At 33.4% G+C, this 6,579-nt stretch overlaps 1 long non-coding RNA gene across 4 annotated transcripts; it reads left to right on the plus strand.

Annotated features, from left to right (window-relative positions):
- The first annotated feature begins 2,262 nt into the window (after nt 1-2,262).
- On the plus strand, nt 2,263-4,801 carry LOC110884451. 4 transcript variants are annotated; one of them, XR_002561178.2, is made up of 9 exons: nt 2,543-2,643; nt 2,726-2,805; nt 2,889-2,973; nt 3,057-3,188; nt 3,276-3,455; nt 3,563-3,651; nt 3,733-3,840; nt 4,387-4,477; nt 4,581-4,801. It is a non-coding gene; the product is annotated as an uncharacterized LOC110884451 (long non-coding RNA). The 4 variants fall into 4 exon arrangements; XR_002561179.2 differs by lacking the exon at nt 2,543-2,643 and adding an exon at nt 2,263-2,447 and having other exon boundaries at nt 2,889-3,188; XR_002561181.2 differs by having other exon boundaries at nt 2,539-2,643; nt 2,889-3,198.
- Nucleotides 4,802-6,579: the final 1,778 nt, after the last annotated feature.

Genomic DNA, 6,579 nt, shown 5'->3' on the forward strand with positions numbered 1-6,579 from the left:
TAGAAATCGTTCTCCATGATTTGGTTATCAAAAATTCATAAACACGGACTGTTTAAACGAAAATGATGATTCTCAAACGAAATGAATCTATACAAGTGAAATGGACTTCTTCAAACGATATGTACCTCTTCAAACGATATGGGTCAATATTGTTCAATTCGTGCGAAATGGAGTGTAAGATTCACACGGAATAACCCTTTGGTACGAAATGGCACTTCCAAGCGAAATGAGATATTAATTCGTGCGGAATGATGTCTGTTTCAAACAAAATGGCCTTTGGTGCAAAATAAAGGCCCAGTTCGTGCGAAATGGAAGCAAAGTCAAACAATCTGATACCCAATTCGTGCAAAATGGATCTGACGTCACACGATCTGAAAGTATTCTGACAAATTGAACAAGTTTTACTTCGAATTACGGTCTGATTCTTTCAAGGGTTTGTTAAAACAGTGTTTCGCACGATATATGTGAAATTCAAGCCATTTTATCCATGAAAACTTGTTAATTTTCAAACAGAAGGTGTAGAAGTCAGAATTTTTGATGAAAAACAGCTGAAATGGTAAGAACTCTTCCTCCTGAGCTCTAATACCACTTGTAGGATCGTTTGCATGACCAAACGAGTCGTTCAGAAGAGATCTCGTCCCATACGAGAGGCGGAAACAAACGTATCGGAGTTATTTCAGCTGGTTTGCACACAAAATCACTTAAATTGTCTCTTGTATTGATATCAGATCGTTTTACAATGCTGGAGACACTTCGGCAGAGCTTCGCTACCGAAATCGAAAAACGTTCCAAATGAAATGGCCAAGGCACATATATATAGGTTCTCCATTTTGCACGAAACAGTCTCACACGAAATGGCTTTACCATTTCATACGAAATGGCTTCACCATTTCGTGCGAAATGACCCTTCCCATTTCGTGCGAAATGGTCATATCCCATATGTTTCACATTTTCTCGTACTACGTAACCTAATTTAACCAACCTAATACAAGACTCAATACAAGACGAAGTCGACAAACATATGTACCAACAATGTCATATCGTTTGTTTTTTGGATTTGTGAGGTAAATAAATCAACAAAGATGTGGGTGGTGCCGCCGCCACTGCTATACACTAGGTTGTTGATGGGTTGAGCAAAAATGCTAAGGTGAAAAGGTAATATTGATGTTAGTTGATCTCTAATTGACAAAGGTGGCAATTTTGACCAATTACTTTGAATGGACTACATGGAAACAGATAATTTTATCAATAAACAAATTATTTATCAATTTATTTGCTTTGATTGTTTAGGAAAAGCATATGGAGTCTACTCTCATGAGTCCTGACCCAATCCTCAACAAAATCTGAGGAGCTTATAGAACTGGTACTGTTATTTGATTTATTTTTTAGTGAGATTTTATTGCTTTGATTTGGGTTTTGAGAACTGTGTTTTCTTAGATAACTGACATATGCAGTCAATTTAATGTTGAACTTAACTTGTATATTAAATATATTCTAATAGATATTATCGTTACATACTTTTTAATATATTTCTTTCAAAAAAAAACTATTAAGTATGGGAAACTTATTAGAGAAATAAGATAAGAACGCCTCTAGTGTATTATAGTTGCTGATTAGAGAACTTAAATAAGAGCATTATATATACACGGTTGGTGATCAAGTAAGTTTTGTTGTTTTTATTTTCATTTTATTAACTAAGTCTTATAGTAGCTTATGATTTGTTTATTTGTTTAAAAACAAAGAAAAACCAAAGTATAAGAGTCCAAACTAAAAACTTATATCAAACCTGTAGCTAATTGATAGGAACAAAAAACAAAAAAAAAAACATTTTTAAGGTTCAAGTCTTAACAGCCAAATGTGAGTGATTAAAGAAAAGTTAAACTCAGATTAGAGATAGTTTTATTCCAAATTGGTCCTAGACGACAGCTAAAATGCTCAAAACAAAAGCTTTTTTCTCTATAAATGTGAATATGTACTACAATAACATGATACTGCTGTTGTGCATTTGGCGATTATTCTCAAGTGACTGGAAGTTACAACGAGCCTAAAGTTAAATTACATTTGTTGTGAATTTTTTTACGGTTTTGTACCGATCAACACCTACCTCCTTTCCTTACTTTATATATTATACACACATGTTTCAGACAATAATAGTATTCTTCCTTTTTCTATAGGATAATGTTATCAAGCTATTTTTTGAACAACAATACTCACATCATTTGGGTACTTTCCTTTATACAGGAGAAAATTTTGTAAACATTTAGATATATTGGGTTATCTTATCTTTTATCTTAGAGGATGTCTTTTGGTTCTTTGTAAACAGGATGACGTGTCTCATTGTTGTCTTCTTCTTTTGGCGGAAATTTCATATATGTTTAAATTAAATGGAAGTATACCCAAAGGGAGGTGAAATATTTCATCTTTGGCACTTTGCAAAACAAAATAAGGTAGAAAGTTTTGCTGTTGTGTTTTCTATTGTTGATGCAGTTTAGAGATCATCAAACTCTTGTATTGATTGGATTTAGGGTGATTTAGTGTTGGGTGAGTGAATAATAATAATATGGGGAAAGAAGAGGGGAAAAGAGAAGGGGTGATTAATCGTTAGAAGTTGTCACCACAAAGGCTGTTGTAAATGAATCTAAGGTTACATTAAGGATAAATTGAAGTATAAAAAGGCTACAACCTTCGTGTTTTTCATATTTGATGATCTCTTGTGACATTGCAGGCTTATTCTACTGTCAGAACTCCGGATTATATAGCTCTAGAGGTTCTGCTAAAAAAGGGTTATGCACTGGAATGTGATTGGTATGTAGCATACTGGCATGCTTATTTTGAATCTTGATTTAAGTGCTTTACGACGATTATGTGATGATTTTTTTGTTCTTTAGGTGGTCTCTTGGTGCTATTATGTTTAAAATGCTTGTGGGCTATCCACCTTTCTACTTTGATGATCCAATGTCAACTTGTAGGAAGGTAGCTTATTTCGTACTATCGTTATTTGACATGGATTTTTTGTTTCATACACATGGCTGGTGCTAGTGTTCTTGAACCTGCAGATAGTAAACTGGAAGATGCATTTAAAGTTCCCTGAAGAAGCAAGGCTTTCGTTAGAGGCAAAAGATCTAATTAGCAAACTGATTTTTAATGTCAACCAATGGCTAGGATCGAAAGGCGCAGATGAAATAAAGGTGTTGTATGGTGTGTCCTATTCTAGCTTCTTGGAACTGTTTAGTTTTTAATTACATTGACTCACTTTAATGTGTTCATTATATCAGGCTCATATTTGGTTTAGAGGTATAGATTGGGATAGGATTTATGTTATGGAAGCCACATTCAATTCTGAAGTTAACGATGACTGTGCGATCGGGTTGTGACTGTGCGATCGAGTTTGATCTCGGAAGTGGAAGCTATGATGTAATGTGCCATTGCTCATACAATACAACTTTTGTTGGAATGTGAGTATTATGACTTTATGAGTTGTTTTGAAAGTTCGTATAGTGATTTATCTATATTCTTGCTTCATAGATGATAAAAGTTTTATTATTTTATTTTATTATTGCAGTGTATAGAAGAAGCTCATCGCCCTGTGGACTGTGAAACCGTCTCCAAATGGATAATGAAAAACAGCGCCGAGTCTGAAAATATGAATTGGTACATGTTATTTTGGTGAATGTTGTATAATTTGTAGAATGTTACTTTTTATTGTTTTAACGTTCATGTTATGTATTACAGGATATTTGCTAATTCTAAGCCTTGTCCAAAGTGTAAACGTCCGATCGAGAAGAACCAAGGTTGTATGCACATGACTTGCAACCCTCCTTGCAAATACGAGTTTTGCTGGTAAGTTAAATAAAACAATTTAGAATGTTTTGTATGTTAAAAATACTCTCGCAATTTCCAACTCATTTGAAACAATCAAAATGTTCATCGTTCATGATCAAAGGTAAATGAGGTAAATGGACCGAAATTGCTACTTCTAGTAAAATACACGGATGGTCTCTGTGGTTTACCAAAATTTGTATTTAGTTCCTAGCTTTCTAAAAAGTACACGGATGGTTCCTGTGGTTTGCACTTTGTAATGCATTTAGTCCTAAGCCAACAAATCTAAAGGTTATAGTATGTCCAAGTTAGGGATTAAATGAGTTACAAAGTGCAAACCATAGGGACCATCCATGTATTTTTGGAAAAAATTATGGGGACCAAGTGCATTTCAAAATGCAAACCATAGGGATCATCTTTGTACTTTTGGAAAGCTAGGGACTAAATCCAAAATTTTGGTAAACCATAGGGGCCATGCAACATTTTTGTGTGCACTTCTACTCATTGGTATTCATTGTATTTCTACAAATAATTCTGACCTGTTTCTAAAAACATTTGTACGTGTAGGTTGTGTCTTGGTCAATGGTCAGATCACGGAGAGAGAACTGGTGGCTTTTATGCTTGCAATCGTTATGCGTTAGTAAAGCAATAGGGAGCGGTAATTAAACTGATTGTATTTTGCTGCAAAACAATCATGAGTCTCCAATTTTATTTTCTTGAATTATTAAATGTTGATTTTGTATTTCCACTTTCATTTGCAGTATGATGTGTCTGAACGTCGACGAGAGATGGCAAAGAACTCTCTAGAGCGATACACTCACTATTATGAACGTTGGGCTACAAACCAATCAGTAGGCACAAATTGGTCGTCTCATATTCTTAATCGTTGGACCACTTAGGGCATGTATTTGAAAGTTGGGCTACAAATTGTTCTGCAAGTTGTAGATTTATAGCTATTTAAAATGAATGCATTTCTACCTTATGTAGATTTATGTATATGGTACATTTAACACCATCATTGTGTCCACACCCTCTGTCACACTGTGACTTTTGTCCCCTGTTTTTGTGGACGCCGGAATATATAAATACTCCACAGACACGCACCATTGCAAATAAAAAACCAACGTAGTCTACGAGTAAATTTTTACTGAAATTTGAAGATTTGTTGTTTGTTTCTTCCGATTTTTTTGTTTTTTAAATGATCTTAAATTCCTATGTATGTCTTTTTACAAAATAATAAATTTGAATCAAAATAATATGGTTTTGGATGAAGCCGCACATCGCGTGGGCATTAACCTAGTTTGTAAATAAAACAAAATTTTTGGTTAAGTTTAGATTTGTAATTAATGTAATTGTCGATGCCTTTCAGTTCATAAATAACACGATTTTTGTGTGATTATAAACTTGTATGAGTAGATTTGGAAACTGATTTTTATTAACACTGTTATGGAAAGTATTAAATAGATAATCAATTTATATTTATGTAGTTAATAAAACTGTTTCTAAATATACATACTAACCAATAACCAATTTATAGAAAGTAGTAAATACTTTTTCTAACAAATTTGTAAATTATTTTCCTCTTAATAAACAATCCGAAAAAAACATAATCTGGTTTTTTTTATAAACTAGTTATAAAAACCGTCGTCACGCTGCTGCGAATTTTTTTTTTTTTTTTTTTGTTATTTAGTCTGTGTTTATATGTGTTTGAAATCACTACGAGCGCGTTGCACACGGAATCACTAACAAGAATAAAAAGAAAATATAGAAAAAAACACTAAAAAATAACCGAAAGAAAATCAACTAAAAAAGTTGTATGGTAATGATGTTGTTCGGTAGAAGCCCGTAGCCAGAGATGGGCAAATAGTAATGGGTACCGGTACCGAATTTCCTGAACCGAAAGATCCTAAGTACCAGTTCGGTACTGACGTTTGGCATTCCTAGTACCGGTTCGCTACCGGTTTTTACCTTCATGGAAGATAACGTAATCGGTATTTTCGGTACCAATACCGATTCGGTATCAGTTGGCACCGAGCTCATCCCTAGCCCTGAAACTAAAAAAAGTTGTACGATACCGTTGGTGTTCGTACGGTACCGTGATCAGGGATGAGCAAATGGTACTAGGTAGCAGTACCAATTTCTCGAACTAAAAGATCATCAAGCTCAATCCGGTACGGACTTTTGGCGTTTTATGTACCAGGCTTGGTGCTGGTTTTTACCTTCATGTACCAATAACGAACCGATATTTTCGACACAAGTACCGGTTAATACCAAGCTTATCAGACTTAAAAAGTAAAGGCGATAAAAAAACTGTATATAATATTTTATTATATTATAGTTTACTGTTCATTTCATTCATTTATTAATATATAGGAGAATTTACATATAATACATAATTTCGTGAATAAATGTCTTTATATATTTAATTTTGTACTTCCAAATTGTAAGAATTATAATTTACTATTATATCTTTTTTATAGAATCATGATATATTTGTGCAAATAATAGACAAATACTTGGACCATAATTAATTAATTAAGCCTATTACCATAACCATAAATAAGCTTCTCTTATAAATATACATAATACATAATCATCTTCATCCACTTCAAATTTCATATATCATTGAAAATGCTTAATTGTAAAAGATGAATTCTTGGGTATGTAGATGTTATTATCAAATTTATTTATTTATCATATGTTGGTATTAACTTTTACTTCCTGTACAGATTTTACCCAGAAGTTACCACAATTGGGTAG

This window comes from Helianthus annuus, chromosome 2 (assembly GCF_002127325.2).
Source record: "Helianthus annuus cultivar XRQ/B chromosome 2, HanXRQr2.0-SUNRISE, whole genome shotgun sequence".
Classification (NCBI taxonomy): domain Eukaryota; kingdom Viridiplantae; phylum Streptophyta; class Magnoliopsida; order Asterales; family Asteraceae; genus Helianthus; species Helianthus annuus.